Raw genomic sequence first — 17,500 nt, forward strand, 5'->3', positions numbered from 1 at the left:
TTTTTTTTTAAAAATTTTTTTTTTTTTTTTTAAATTTTTTTGGTTTTTTTTCCCATTCTTTTTTAGCTCTTGTCCTATTCTTTTTAGCCTGTCGGGTTCTCGTCTTTGCCCTCCTTTAAATATTTTTCTCCCCTTACAGCTTTTTTTCCTCTTGTGCTGCATATCAGTACACCCCTTTTAAGACACAAAATGTTGTTGCATCTCTTTCGTTTTTTTATAGTATCTGGTGTGTTTTTCTCCACACTTGTTTCTGTTAATCTAATAAAACAATTGGACTAATGCCAAAGAAGGTGCATTGTCCTCTACCAGAAAGTGACTCTTATGGCCTGCCCCATCTAAGCTTCCTGCAACAGGTTTGGTTGTTGTTTAAGTGATAACCTTGAAGGTCTTTAATAAGCTTCCTCAGGTCAGGATTGTCTCTGGAAGAAACCTGATGGGTGGGATCATCTTCAACAAATAAGCCAAGTGCCTGAGCTGGTAGTCTCTAATATGTTTTTAAAAGGATGAGTTTTTTCTAGGCAATGTAATTGCTTGGATGGAACCTTTTGCTTTCTCCTTCTAGAAAAGATGACCAGGCCTCTCAAAAAAGACTGGACTGCCATCTGACAGTCATGTCAGCATGCATTCTTTGAGCCATAGATTGGACACAAATTACAGTAGTCCTGCAGGGGTGCCAAAAAAACTATGTCTCTCTGGTCTCACAACAAACAGCAGCACAGTCTAATCCATATTTACCATCAGCAATTCAGCTAAGTTTATTATTTAAAAAATGTCTTTGACTTCCTCAGCAAGATTCCTGACATGTTATTCTTTGTTCCTCCTCAGCATGTTTCCTATACTCCAAGGATTGATGCAATGAAACCAAATGACATGTGCCTTTTGGGTTTCAGTGTCTCCTGTGCAATAAATTTCAGTTGAGTTCTTGAGTGGACCAATAAAATTATTTTTTGTCAAACTGTTTTCCAATAAGCACTACTGTTATCAAGAATAAGGTCCAAAAGGTAAATCAATACAAATAAGAATGATATTCAATGCCAAATAACTTCTGATTTATATCAATATAATCAGAATCTGTTGCTGTTGTTTGTCTTCGTTTTTTATTCTTCAATTTTTATTTATTACACCTATAGAATCACAATAAAACTGACTAAACCAATGATGAACCGTATTCATGTTGACAAATGTCAGAATTATATTTTTGTAAGAAATACACATATTTCTGACAAAGATATAATCAAAACCGTCAAATAAATCTCTTGTATTTGGAAGATATTCAACCTATGAATATGTCATTGACAGTCTCACAACAAACCACAGAGCATATCTTACAGTGAGGAAGTTTTTATTGCATGCTTTTTTCAGATACACTGAACATCATTTCATTTTGGATACTTAGCTCTTCTACAAACAATACTTGTTTTCATATATGAAACAGTCATATTTTGTCATGTCAGTGATTTTATTAATATTATGAATGATATTCATTCTGTCACTGCAACACTTAATTTTTCATAATCTTATTTTAACCCAATGCCACCAGGCATGGCATGTACATACATGCCATGCCCACTGTGAGTTTACTTTATTAATTGTTTTTACACATAGATGGCTATACTTGTACTAAGTCCCAATGAGCCAATTACGAGTGCTGCCTGTCTCAATCGTTTACCCTTCTCCTTGATTTACAAAAATATTTTCCATTATCTTATTTTGCTGTTACTAATGTTTATAACATACAGTAATTATAAAGTATATGATAAAAAAATGCCATCGATATTCATAGCATTAATAAAAAAAAACAAAAAAACATTTTTCCCGCCAGCTCAAGGTAAGGTGAAATCAGGTAAGGTCACAAGGTCTACTAATGGACTCCTTTGTGGCTAAGCACTAGCAGAGCCATCTATGCGCAGAGACATTTCACACACACACACACACACACACACACACACACACACACACACACACACACACACACACACACACACACACACACACACACACACACACACAACAAAAAAAAGGCACAGCATTTTCCTGGTGGCATTGCAGTTTACTCCTAAAATCCTAGGGGAAACAAGGATTATATTCACATGTTCCCCATGCCTTAACTATTTCCCTTAAAACTGATGCTGAATTACAGGGGGAATAAAAGGAAGTAAATGAAAGTGACTTCAGTACTGTTATCTCTTGTAATCTTTATAAAAAACAGACACATGATGAAAGACATTCTGTGGAAAAGGAGAAATTACGTATGAAATCATACATCAGCAGAGAGGTAAAAGGTAAAAAAGTATATGCTTTCCTATCAACACTTTTACTTGACCCACATCTGCTGGTATGGGTAATAATACCATAACTTTCTCCACAAAATTAATCCAGCTATCATAAAACCCTGTTAAGTATACAGATAGTCAAAGGCATACACTTGAAGAGAGAGAGAGAGAAAGAGAGAGAGAGAGAAAGGTAGAGAGAGAAAGGTAGAGAGAGAAAGGTAGAGAGAGAAGTAGAGAGAGAAAGTTGGAGAGAGAAAGGTGTAGAAGAATTAGTGGGAGTGAAAAAGAGTGAGTGAAAAGGAGAGATGAAAAGGAGAGAAAAAAAGGGAGAGAAAAAAAGAAAGAATGAACAAAAAAGAAAACAAGAAAGAATGATAAAAAAAAGAAAGCAAGAAAGAATGATCAAAAAAAGCAAGCAAGAAAGAATGAACAAAAAAGAAAGAAAGTAAGAATAAACAAAAAAGAAAGAAAGAACGAAACAAAGAGCTGCCTCTGCTCCAGATGACACCTTCCTCATGCTATTTTCTCGATCTCTTCCTGCTTCCAATTTCATCTGCCATCAAGCCGTCACAGTAGGTGCAGGTTGGACTCCCTCCTAACAGTGCTGAAAATATTGGAAAGTGTTTGTGAAAATCCTTTCTGTGAGGTTATTTGCTGAAGGAAGATGGACTTTATAATGATATGAATAAAATATATAGCAATATATAAGTGATGATGATGATGATGATAATGATAATGATAATGATAATGATGATGATGATGACGATGACGATGACGATGACGATGACGATGACGATGACGATGATAGCGATGGTGCTACAAGTGCAAGTAGGAAAAAATCAAAATAACAATAAACAAAACAAAAATTCATTGCATCATGTAATGCACACAATTTATAGAACTAATCACATATACCCCAACAAAACTTATTTGGCAGAAATATTAGAATGACTTACAAGTAGCTGCAGAGTGGACAAAAACTTTGCAGCGAGGGCAATGCACTGTTGGTCGGCTTAATAAAAATGTTCGGCAACATCTGGGAAGAGTGTGACCTGCGTGTCATGAAAACATATATTAATAATGAGTATATATCCTTAAAATATATATTTAATTATATTATTACCTTGTTAAATTATTAATATCAACAAAGCAGCAAACACCTATAGGGATACAACATTAAGTAATATATTTCTTTAATGAATAGGAAACTAGATTATAAATTACTTAAATATCTTTATATCTTTTTTTCCCTTTAAGATGTTAAAAACTAAATCTGTGGCAGTACATCTGAATTGGTATTAAAGACATGCCCTTTTAAAAATTTTTTAATTATTCTGCTTCTGTATAAAACCCACTGAAAGTTGAAAATATTGGAAAAAGATCTTTTTTATTTTAAACAGACTAATGCTGTTAAATAATACCTAAAACTAAATAAAACATGAAAAAAGGGAAACCAAAAAATCCATAGCATTCTGTTACTCTATCTTTATTTTCAATAAATTTTTTAAAAAATTCCTCACAAGTACAAAACTATCGTCAACCAAATTTCTACTGTACGTAACACACCAAATTTTTAAAACAAAAAGATAATGATGAATAAATATTCTCATTATCATTATTTTTTTTTTACCTTTTTCACATTTTCCATAAACAAGGGTATCTAGTTTGATGCTTTCCCTTTTCACACAAGACACTGCTCGTTGCTCACTATGCCAATTTCTTTTTCACTGACCCGACAAAGTAAAGAAAAGAAAAAAAAAGGAAGAAATTATATATATAGAGTAGAGGGAGGAATGTAAATATAACTATATAAAAAAAGATATTATCACTGTATCTTCATTCTAGTCTATGGAATGCAAGCCACAATGCTAATTACTAAGTGATTTTTTGATACTTTTTTTATATCTGTGATAATTCTTCTTTCTTACTTTCATAATTTCAACAAGTAAAAACTTCTCCTACCTTTGACAGCTCAAAATCACTATCATCATCCCTTTTTTACCCAGCCCTTCACACATTAAAGAAATAGACAAAGCAATGGTTTTGGGCTCCTGGAATAACTGCATTGGTAAAATTCTTAGACAATCTCTTATCCATTTTTCCAATATTATTGTCTGTAGCTGTTGTTCTAGTTCTTCCTGGAAATTAAAAAAAATCAATGTCGTTTAAGGGAAACATATATTGTAATGTTAGGATATTTTTACCCTATAACTGAAATTTCTCAATGTCCTTAGAACTCTCAGATTCATTAGCCAAAAAATATCAAAGGAAATTATTATCATTATTTTTTTATCATTACTGTATTAACACAAAATGTGATGTTCACAGTAAAAGTATCTTTAACCAATACAAAGACTGATGATAATAGATAATATTAATATTATAAAAAGTATAAAATATGAACATTTGTGAAACTATTAATAAACAAGGCTAAAGCATTAAATGCCAATACTTTTTCATATTAAAAAAACTTGCATGATCCAACATAGGCATTTTTTGCCCTGACTGTAAAATTGCTCAGATGAAATTTTGGTATAGACTGCAAGGTAAGTATTGCACCCCTTAAACTGTGGCCATTAGCACTTCCTAAGTCTCTTCTACTTGTCTGTATTGAACCTCTTACCCTCATGTGGGTGATTGTAGAATGTATTAGTGCTAGTATACTCAAATATATCTAAACTGCTATTTTTTATCCAACTGACAGTACTGCAAGGCAATGGTGTTTGTTCCATCATGCTGAATGCCTATCTAAAATGTTTCTCTCCTCCCACCACCATCACACCACATACACGCAATTCATTTACATGGGCACACACATACATAAAATTGAAATACATACCAAATGTTTTTATAGGTTTATGTCACTGACTCTAAGTTTCTGCTCATCTTTGCCACCAGTAAAGACTTTCATTTTATGGAGAGAACACCAGTAATTTCTTTGGATGAAGGAAATTTTATTGGCCTCCTCCCTTGCATGCGAGATTCTGTTGATAATAATAACAGTAATAATAATAATAATAATAAAATAATAATAATAAAAAAATAATAATAAAAATAATAAATCAAAAACAATATAATAATAATAAGAAAAAGGAGATTTTTTTCATAACTCTCCTTTTCTCTTGAAAAGGAGAAAAACTCTTTTTTTGTATTAGCACTATTGGTCATTATTATATATTTATCAATTTAGAAGTATCATTATTTTTCCATTATTAAAATTAATAATAAAATCAACAGAATAACAAAGCACTTGGGGGGCCACATATGTACAAATTAAAATACTAAAACAAAACCACAGGAGAAAGTTTCATATATATATGTGAATCCCAAGGTTTAAAACTTCCAAAAGAAATTACAAAAAAATAATATATATCTAAAAAAAAACATTCACCAAAGACTATGACCACTTTTTCTTCCCTTCCCATATACGTAGGTGCAAGGACTTTGTATAAAGAATTACTCATCCTAAAGGAACAGTTACTGCACTAACCTGAGACTTTCAAAAAGGTCTGCATGACTATGAAGAGGAACAGGCTTTCAGCAGGGGGATCCATATTGTTTTACGATTTACTCACTTGGTAAAGGTTGAGCTGCGTGGGTTCTCGCACTACCAAGTGGTCATAACGCAACACTTACTCTTAAAAAAAATTTTATATCCTACATATATATTTGTGGAATAAAACAATCTATATCTATCTATATTTCAAAATCTACAAGTAATAGACAAGAGGGACATTCACAAATACATGCACAAAATCTTGTGTAACAAAAAATATTTGTGAAAGTTCAACAGGTTCATGTTGAACCAGATGTTTACAATTGGCTATGAGCCATCTGGTCACATAAGTCATAATCAAAAACTTACTTCCTGAATGACTGGTCAAACATGCAGGATTTGATTTCTAAAATAATGTAAATGAAAAGACAGAAGTTTAAAACTAACAATGAAGCAATAAATTTTTGGGGAAAAGATTTTCTCACATCTTATATGATGTTTAGAACAAGCATAAAAGAAACCCAGACATAATACACACATAGACATAAATATAACATATGCACACACACACACACACACACAACACACACACACACACAACACCCCACACAACACCACACAAACCACACACACACACACACCACCACACACCCCACACACACCATACACACACATACACACACATACACACACAAAACACACATACACACATACACACACACACACATACACACACATACACATTCACAGAAACATCACTATAGATTCACAAATAAGGGCTAAGCTTTAATTATAGGGCTCTGAGCCTATTCCCACAAGATTTTTTATTAAACCTGTGTCTTTCATCATGTTCTTAGAGTAAAAATCAGTTCCAAGTCTATCAAATATAGCTATTTTTATCAAGATTTGTTAAACGTATACCTCCCTGACTCAAAGAAATGAAATTTACTAACATAACCAAACTAATGAATTAATCAGGGAAAACTAATAATTTTTTTGGGGGGGGTTTTCCTAGTGATATCTTGAAAATTATATGAATACTCACGACTCTAGGATACCCCCGACGAAGCATTTGGTGACGTCACAAGGCCAGTGAAAGCAACGCCCTCCGAACGAAAAGGGAAATTTCCAGTGATTCAATGGAGACATTTTCTTTCTGGTTCTAAAATTGACAAAAGGCGTTGCACCAGACCATCCTTGACTGCGAAAATATATGTTACTGTTTTCCAAATACACAACACCTAAAAAAAAGTGGGATGAGATATAATATCTTATTTGAACCCATACTAAAATAATGTATTAAAAACTAATACTATTAAAGATTCCTGTGTATTTCTGCAGGTGATTTAAGTGAGATTTATTGAAGTAGAGGTATGTAGCCATGGTCAAATCATTGTATTATTAATCAGCTTAAAATCAAACAGGAAAACACAATTTTTCCAATATTTAATCTCTTTATTCACCTATTATTTTGCTGTGCTTAAATATATCCCCTTATCTTGATTCTCTTTATAAACCAAAGTAAATTTCCCATGTTAACCTTAAACAAATAAATACATTATTGAAGTACCTGAAATTGCCAACTTTCCAACATGGCAGTGTGCCAGCATTGGAATCTGCAGTTGTCCTTCTGTGAGATCAATTGTTGCTGCAACAAATATATGTGTGTTTTTCCCAGAAAAGCAAGTGCTGCTCTTGTCAAGATGAACAAGCTGTACAAAGTTCACCTGGGTTCTGGAAAAAAACAAAAAAAAAGTATTAAGAATAGGAATTATCTAAATTCTCTTACAACACACACACACACACACACACACACACACACCCCACACAAAACACACACACCACACACACACACACACACACACACACACCCCACACACCACACACACACACCACCACACACTCACAAAACAAAACACACACACACCTATAATTCGTATCACCTAATCAATCTTAATTAACATTTCCTTACCTGTAATCATCATCAAAGGCAAAACCCAAGTCTCTCAGTAAATTCCATTGCCATCTATCTTGCAAAAAAAGAAACCCTTTACTTTCCTTACTGTACCCCCTCACCAGATAACCTACAGGAGAAAGGAAGACATTAAATACTGTAGGTAGTTTTATGTAAGAAAGTAAATATCTGGGAATGCACTGATACTACCTGAGATGTGTAGAATGTATGTCATGAGTAATATTTAAGTGCTATTTATATACATACTGTTATAGACTTGTTGCTTAATAAAAAATTTTAAATTTCCGCTATATGATTTTCAAGTAACTGAATAAAACAACTAACAATAAACACTTAAAAAACAGAAACATAATAAAGAATACTTCTGTTATACGCCCCCTTATACCCCACAATCACACAACAAAAACGTACCACAGCCTTCACAAACAGAACTCCAACGAATTGCTGACAAAGACTTCATGTTGCTTCCTTCACCCCAATGATGTGGGAAAATCTTCTTGCCGCTGAAACCTGCAGGGACTCTCCAAAACGTTATGTGGCCAATTGCCGTTGTGGTGGCAAGACACTGAATTTACCTGCATTATTTTCACACAATGGGGTCCACAGTATTGCTGAAGAGATACAGGGTTTTACTTTTATGGAGCCTAAATGACCATTTATAATACCTATATTTATACATACACACGTACATGCTTATACACACACATATATATACACATATGTGAGTGTGTGTGTTGGTGTGTGTGTTTTTGTGTGTGTGTTGTGTGGGGGGTGTGTGTGTGTGGTGTGTGGTGTGTGCATGTGTGTGTGTGTGGTGTGTGTGTGTGGTGTGTGTGTGTGTGTGTTGTGTGTGTGTGTGGTGTGTTTTGTGTGTACCATATATATATATATATATATAATAAAATCTATATATATATATATATATATATTAATATATATATATATTTTATCCCATATGTATACATGTGTGTATATGTGTATATATATAAAATATATACACACACATGTATATGTGTGTAATACAAATATTCAAATACACTCACAAAACTATGTACACATACATTATCATAATTATAGCAAATATCATATTATCACATTATTAACAGTTCATCACTCTTTCCTACCATCAATATCACAGTATTACAACTGCTGTTTCTGTATTATTACCTAATATGGTAACATGCTCATCCTAGCAGTGAACACCTCATGTGACGGAGAGGATTTGGGAGGCTGGTCAAGCCCAAAAATTTGGCAGAGACATAGTTTGACCACTGGCCTGTTTATATCCACTAACTTGTTCCACTGCCGTCCCTTCCTGGCCTACTATCACATCTGGTGGTCATGTGGACAAGGGCTAGCAAGCATCTGAAAATATTGTTTTTAGGCTTTAAGATTTTCTATTATAAATGATAATGATCATAATAAAAAGCAACTAAATGAACTGTAATAAATAATACTAATGATGATAATCATGATATTGATGAAATTAATAATAATATAATAATAAATAATAATAATAATATAAATAATAATTTCACCCTGTTTCTTACCTCCTCTGAACCCCCACCCCATACGGAGACCAAGCACCTCTGTGATATCCTAAGTGATTTGCGATGCCTCCAGGGATGGCAGGAGACAGGTTTCGATTGTTGAGCGGGGACTTTTCACAGGGGTTCTCTGTCCAGCTGACAACACGCCATCGAGCATGATTGCAATGACTTGCACTGTGTTCTACCTGTTCTACCATTGGTCTCACTGTTATTCCTGGAAGATGACAAAAACTTCTTGATTAAGTTGACTGTTAATGAGAGAGAAAAAACAAATTATGATTTTTTTCTTTTTCTTTACTTTGGTATTGGTAACATAGGTGGGAAACTAAGTAAGCACTCTATGATAGAATACAAAAGCCTTTTAGTTTGCAACATATATCATACTGGTTATTTATAGACATCTATCAACCCATGGTACTATGAATGATATCAGATTTGGCTTAGTCACTCAAAAGAACGGATCTTCCAGATATGAAAAGATTCTTGAACGAAATGATATGTTAGTACAAGCAAATGGTGGTCCTACCTGTGTTCTGCCATTTGCTTGGTTCTTTTGGTGGTGGGATAAAGGACCGAGTGTATACTATGCTGGGTGAACATTCCTCCGATGATAGGGTCAGCTCCTGGCGAGGGTCAAAAAAAAAGAGTTCAGTTATGCAAAATCTTAGGTTGTGAAGCCTGCCAAGTTTATGTACATAGTCAAAAATGTGTTTTAACCTGTGTATGGCATGGCTTTAGATGCAACCTGGAGCCTCAGATTATAGCTGGTCCCACTAAGTTATCACATATCATATCTTTGTATCATATATTAATCATATCCAAATATATATCCTAATATGTACGTGTGTGTGTGTGTGTGTGTGTGTGTGTGTGTGTGTGTGTGTGTGTGTGTGTGTGTGTGTGTGTGTGGTGTGTGTGTTGTGTGTGTGTGTGTGTGTGTGTGTGTGTGTGTGTGTGTGTGTGTGTGTGTGTGTGTGTGTGTATCATATTGCCTACCTTCTAACTTACATAACATCATATGATAACATTAAAGATGTCAAGACTTTTATTTCCTTCATTATCATTAATATGGATCTTTGAAATGCTGTGCTTCTCACATTATAATGGGATATGCACAGTTCAGAAGCAGGAATGAAAAAAATAACAAAACAAAAAAAATGATGGAAAAAAAAAAAAATGTTAAAAAAAAATTAATATGCATCATTACTACTTGGATTTCTTTCTTAATTGTAACATGTGTGTATGTGTGACAGGCAGTTATTTGAAAGTTTCTTTCTGCAAATGATTTTATTTATTTCATTGCTCTGTGAGCACTACGGCATTTCCTATCTATAGTTTAGAGCTTAAAAAAAAATATATTTTTTTTTCTTTGTTCATGTCAACTCTAAAGTATAAAAATCATAATGTTTCCTTTGAAATCAAAAACTCATATAAAATTATTTCCATACTGTGTGCAGTTCTTGCAGTTTACTATCAAAGTTACACAGTTATTGCCATATGCATTATAAACAAGGCTTGATTTAAGGATTATAAAACAGTAAGTATATAGATATAAATATTTATTCTCAATCTTTTTTACATTTCCTCCTGCAAATAATATATATCCAGCACATCATAAATTAGAAAAAAATGAAGAGTAAAATTATAACATTAATATTTACCACTGCATAGGAAACAACACAACTGAATATCTAAAGCAAATGGAATGAAATCCTTCCCAACAGTCTATCAAACAACAACAAAAGTAACACTTCCTTTCATGTTACAAGTGAAGCTACAAAAAACTTTGCCACAGGGATTTCCATTGCTTATGAACAGCAATCCCTGAAAGCTTTTTCTCCCATGGTCTTTCACCTCTCAAAAATATATACATCATGAAAAGTTCATCTCCAAATAGCAAACTACAACGGGTTAAATAAAACTTGGGATATCAATGCTAAAAATAAAAAAAATAAAAAAATATAAAAATTTGGAAGAGCTATTATGTCCATTTCAGATTTTTAAATCCTTAAATGTGAATCTTTAGCCAACAATTATATTCCATAAACACGTAAGATAAGGGAGTAGAGCCATTGCTGTCGGCTTTCAAAAATTTCTAAATCTAATGGGACTGGTAAAAAATTAAACTTTTTTTTTATGTACAGATCATTGTGTGAAATTAATGTTTCGTACAAAAAACAGAGATCTAATTCAAAAGCTTCAGAAGTCTATTCTATTCACGTAAATTCTGTATTGGAACTGAATAAATGATAGGCAAACAGGCACTTAAGAAAATAACACACATGTATACCAAAAATTAGGGAAATATATTGTAATTTATAAAACAGAGAAGTACTCCATTTCAGAACCTTTGGCATTTCTTGAGAATAATAAGAATATGATTTTTAAAATCTTTCATACAGTTATTTACCCTGCCCAATTTTTTTCTTTTACAAGAAACATATTAATAATTTTTAATTATAATATATGTATATGTGGCAGAAATTATCCTTCCTGCTTTCATTTACTTTAGAGCTACTAATACCAATGAATTAGTATATTGCTTATCATCTTAAATTTTCCTATACTTCCCTTTTGTAGACAATTTGACTGTCAGACACACGGCTAATAATTGACTAAAAAATACAAGCATCCATCACTCACCATTCTTACACTCTTTAAAACATCAAACTTTACAGCTTTTATAAATAATAAAGTCCTACCTCTCAAATCCAGGAAAAAAATCTTACAGTCCCATCTCCTCCTCACTTTCAAAAATCTGATAGCTAGAACCCAAACTATCAAGTTCGAATTACATAGCATCAAAATGGAACTTGTGTCTTCCTGTTGCTTTTCCCTTTGTCCTGCTGCTTCTCCCCGCGGTGAGGATTTCCAATGATTGCCGCACAAAGAGGCAGGTGCCAATGAGTGCCCCAGCCGTCATGAGCTAGCCTTACTCGGGGTTTATGAACAACTTGCTCACCCATTGGTCAGGGTTGCTCCATGGGGTATGGAAACCAATCAGTTGTGAGTTGGGGATAATCTGCGTAAAGCTACTGGTGAGGGTGTCAGAGTAGTTTCCTTTTAGGGATGCCAACATCCAGGGCCTTTCAAAAAATTCCAATTCCGTCCAAGGCCGAAGATGGTATAGGGCAACTGGAGCACACTGTGGGCTGTCTGTGAGAGCTGAGTTGCCCTAGACACTGAGTTCCTCCTTTGGCAGTTGTAATGGAGTACCTGATGGAAGGGCCTGGCTGGGTTTTTCCCAATGGAACTGTCTGCAGTTTACATATTTCACCAAACATCCACCAATCAGCACCTTTGAGGAATAATTTCAAACGTTACATATAAGGAAAATTAAAAGAATTTATTATGAAATGCTTACAATTATACTAAATAATCTAATGATATGCAGTATCTAGTTAAGAATATCAGTCACACTGCAATATGTTGTCTTTAGTCTATGTACACATGCTAAGCCATATAATTAGCCATATAATTTATTCATCATGATTTGACAGTGCATTTAAAATCATTAATATGAATTTGAATTTTTAGCCAAGCAATGAATAAAAACTGATAATAATAATACAAAGACTAGGAAAATGCATAAAAATAGAAACAGCACTCTACTCTAACCTTCACAAAAACAGCATCATACTCCACAGAATCCTTGTAGACGTTCATATATATTTTCCATCATCTGTCTTCTGTACCAAAAGAACATCAAGGGTACCACCTCCTGGAAATCACAGAAGGGCCCTAAAAACTTTTTTCCCAAAAGCTTAAAGAGGTTCCATTGATTTACAAATTTCCGTTGGTACTGGCAGGAGGAATCATCACACTCTGTATTTTCCATCAAGATCACTCTGGGTTTTTTGGGATGAATCAACCAGGGTAACTAGAAGTCTGGGTAGCCATCCAAATTGAATCACCAAAACGCAGAGTTTACCGGTCTAAAAAACCTTAGCTTGAAGGGGTGAAGGAAATGTCCACATTGTGCCATCATCCTCAACAAAGTCGACATCAAGGGAAAACCATGATTTCCTGAAATCATAAAAAGCCAAGTAGCTTTTCTTTCAGTTTGCATCATTGCAAACTGGGATTATGGCTTCATATTTTTCCCTCCAAGTTCACATCAGCAAAGGCTGTCTGACCAACATGTTGCAAGCCCTCTGGGATAGTAATTGTCTTATTCAAACTGTACTTCCCTCAAGGATGACCGATTTCAAACTGTCCCTCGCAGTGATCCAGAATCACTGTAATCATTGTCTAAAACAATAAAGGGGATGAGAACTTGGAACTTTAGATGTTAGGGGTTTAAAACGGGGCAACCATTGCTCTGGTCTAGGGGGACCTTTAGGCCAAAAAAATCCAGAAGTCCGGTTTCCATTCCACTTCTCCAAAAAGGGCAGAATATATCACCATTTACGTCCCTCACCGTGGCTGGCTTTTCAGTCTTTAGTGGTTTTTTTCCCCCAAAGACGCTCAAGGGCTGTTTTTTTTGATTCCCCCAAGGACATAACCCCTACAAGACTGCCTTTGTCAAAGGGGAAAAAAGGGGCAGGTCCTGCTCCTTCCCATCAATCCCTGGGACTATGTTTTTTTATCCAGTTTTTTCTCAAATGTGCATGATAGTCCTTGGGTCGACTCACGCAGAAAGGGAGCTTCAAGATTGGTATCAGAATTTTAAACTGTCTTCAACTTTTTGGGACATCATGCCCTGGTGTTTGTCTGAGTTAAAGTCTCCAAAAGCCGGGCATATAATTCCCCTTTTTAAACCAACACAAGTTTGTTATTTTTGACCCCGAACGTGAGTCGACACAAAAAATAAACACACAAAACAAGCTTGGGGAAAATTTTTCATTTTGAAGGATTATTTTTAAAACCAAAATTAAAATTAAAACTAAAAAAAGTCTTTTCACACACAACTAAAAACTTTTTTTAATTTTCCCAACTTTTCAAAAAATTTTGAGAGAAAGTTTTGGGGATAAAACCGTTCTTTTTCCCCTCTTCAACTCCGGGAAAGAAACGGAATCAAAATCATTCAAATCAACATGACATTTCTTTGTAAAAATAAGTTTAAATTTTTTGCAAATAATACCTTTTCTTTTTCAAACCTTCAGCATTTTTTTTAAATTAACAAAGCACTTTTTCAAAAACTCTTTTTTACATAAAACCAGTTTGGCAAAAAAATTTTTGTATCATTTTGCCTTTGTACATCATGGACTTAGAATACTTTTTTTTTCATTTTATCTTCACAGTGTTCCATCCACTTTCGTCTGTAGTGAAAAACTAAAAGGGAAAAAAAAAAAAAAAAAAAAAAAAAAAAAAAAAAAAAACTTTTCCAAAACCTTTCTTTTTTTTGCATATAAATTCTCCCACTCCCAATTCTCACTGTCATTCTCATTCCCATTCTCATCCCATTGCCATTCTCACTCTCATTCCCATTACAACTCTCATTTCCACTCCCCCTTTCCTGTCTTCACAATCCTACTCTTACTTTCTCTCATAGCCTCTCCCTTTCTCTCTCTCAATCTCTTTTTCCCTCTTTCTTTCTCTTCCTCTCTTTCATCCTCTCCTTCTCTTTCTTTCTCTCCCCCTCTCTCATCCTCTCCTTCTCTTTCTCTCTCTCCCTCTCTCTCTTTTCCTCTCCCTCCCCCCTTATCCCTTCCCTTCTCCCCTCACTCTCTCTCTATCTCTCTCCTTGTACCTTCCACTCCTCCTCTCTCCTACCCTGCTCTCTCCCTCTCTTGTACCTTCCCCTCTCCCTCTCCTTTTACCTTCTATTCTTTCTCTCTCTTTCTACATCTGCCTCTCCCACTCTCCTACTTTCCCCTTCTTCCTTTCCCCCTCTTTCTCTTTCCTGTTTTCCCCTCGTCTTTCTCTACCTTCCACTATAGGTAGATTATGTATTACAACAAAAAATACTACAACATATACTCTTGTCATCTCCCCTGATCCTTGACATTTTTCAAAAACATAAAATTAGAGACACAAACACATAACTTAAAAAAATATATGTCCCAAGTTGAGTCACAACAGCTATGTTGTTGTCTTCCGACCAGGTGATTGAGATCGCACCAACACAGTATGGCAATAGGGATTCCTTCCACCCACTCCCCGCACTTCTACATTGCCCACATATCTGAAATACAAGGGTTTTAAAACTATGGAAGCATATCTGAAATGCAGTGATTATAACTATAGATACTTCAGAAAGGAGTGCAATATTTTATAATTTTTCACAATACCTTCACATAACTGATCAAGAAAATTTTGGTACTGATGATTTCCTCTCACCCTATAGTACACATGTATGTAGGAATTATGCCACAGAACCCCCCCAAACCCCCCCACATTTTTTGGGCCCAAATAGCAGAGGTACCAGGGAAATTTTGATATATTTGGAAAATGAGAGTGAGAGGAATCCATTGATTCCAAAATCAGCACTACTGGTTATGTGATGGTATTCCAAAAAAATGATCCAATATTCTGTGTAGTACTCCATTATATATTTACTTTATTCACTACAATTGTAAAGATAATTCTATAGGCTGCATCTACATCCATATTAGAGTGTGTGATAGCAAGTTCATTAAGCTTGAGAGTACAATGAATCAAAGTGAAACTAATGTTGAATTGTTATGTTTTGTTATACCTCAGAGCCACACAAAATCACTGAATCATAAAACAGAGGCAGAGAACATTACTGCTGAATCTTTCAGAAATAATAACTAGTTTGTTTCAGCTGTCTGCTTTGTAAAAGTAATTCATTCCCTGTTTTATTTCCTCTACAAATGCCTAAATGAAACCCACAATGCACCTAAACACAATGAATACAAATAACCAAAAATCTTACAGAACATTCCCAAAGATTATTTCAATGCTGAATTCCATTCTTTCCGGTTCTCTGTGCTTAAAATCAGAAAATCGGTTTTAAATTTCCTTTTGGGCTCACACATGCATTCATTCATCCTTTCTTCTTTTCATTCATGGTGTTGGTATGTCAGAAGAACTCATCTTCTCTGCGTGGAATAAGCAAGTTTGACTGGTCAATGCATATATGACTCGTTGTGGGGATAGTAAACATGGAGTTGCTGCGCTTAACTCTATGTATTGAGGAGGATCTACGTGGCACTACAGAGGGTTGTTACATTTCGGATATAAAAAAACTTTGCCGTTAGATGGCATACATAAAAGAAAACATACTCTTACATGGGTAACTAAACAAATAGAATTTGACCTTAGATAATGTAATATGAGTATATCATAGGTACATGAAATAAGTATCCTTATACTAATAACCACTTGATTATCCTAACATCCCCTCTTAATTAAAGATGGGTATGTGATCTGAGAATCTATCCTCTGATATACTTAAAAAACTTTCAACTTCTTCTGGTTTACAGTTTTGTAAATATATCAGCTGGATTTTGTTGTGTAGGAACATAAAATAACTTTACATTACCTTTCTCTACTTCATCTCTAATGAAATGATAACGAATATCAATATGCTTTGATCTTTGGTGATTTACTGGATTTCTGGCAAGATTAATAGCACCTTGGTTATAAACGCCTTAAGTCTACAGTTTTTAACTTAAACCCCAATAGATCAATATAATTTTGTTTTAGGAACTTTGCTTCCTGAATGGCATTAGTAAGGGCCATGTACTCTGCTTCACAAGATGAAAGTGCAACAGTTTGAAAATCACCAAAGATCAAAGCATATTGATTTTTCGTTATCATTTCATTAGAGATGAAAGTAGAGAAGTAATGTAAAGTTATTTTATGTTCCTACACAACGAATCCAGCTGATATATTTACAAAACCAGAAGAAGTTGAAGTTTTTAAGTATATCAGAGGATGATTCTCAGATCACATCTTCTTCTTTAACATACCCATCTTTAATTAAGAGGGATGTTAGAATAATCAAGATGGTTATTAGTATAAGGATATTTTTATTTCATCTTTGATTATTCTAACACAGGGGGCACTAAATTACACCATTTAATGGATCGGGTGATTTTCTTTCTAGAAATTCCACGGGGCTCTAAAAGAAAAACTTTCATCTTTGAATTTATAAAACAAGATTATTTTTTAACGATATTAACAACGACCATCATTTCAACAGATAAAAGTCCTTTCCATAAATATAAAGCAAAATTTTCCTACTAAATCTTTCTCATCAAACCCAAACGTATTTTCAAGAACACTAACCACGATT

General features: G+C 34.3%; 1 protein-coding gene and 1 long non-coding RNA gene across 2 annotated transcripts in view; both read right to left on the reverse strand.

The window, feature by feature from the left end:
• The window catches only part of LOC119590159 (general transcription factor 3C polypeptide 4-like), a gene marked incomplete in the record, with an annotated part of 40,933 nt that overhangs the window by 7,820 nt on the left and 15,613 nt on the right, over window positions 1–17,500 (reverse strand).
• On the reverse strand, window positions 2,592–3,949 carry LOC119590160. The gene is made up of 3 exons (XR_005230247.1): window positions 3,904–3,949; window positions 3,230–3,325; window positions 2,592–2,877 (listed from the first exon to the last, which is right to left on the reverse strand). It is a non-coding gene; the product is annotated as an uncharacterized LOC119590160 (long non-coding RNA).

This window comes from Penaeus monodon, chromosome 26 (genome assembly GCF_015228065.2).
Source record: "Penaeus monodon isolate SGIC_2016 chromosome 26, NSTDA_Pmon_1, whole genome shotgun sequence".
Classification (NCBI taxonomy): domain Eukaryota; kingdom Metazoa; phylum Arthropoda; class Malacostraca; order Decapoda; family Penaeidae; genus Penaeus; species Penaeus monodon.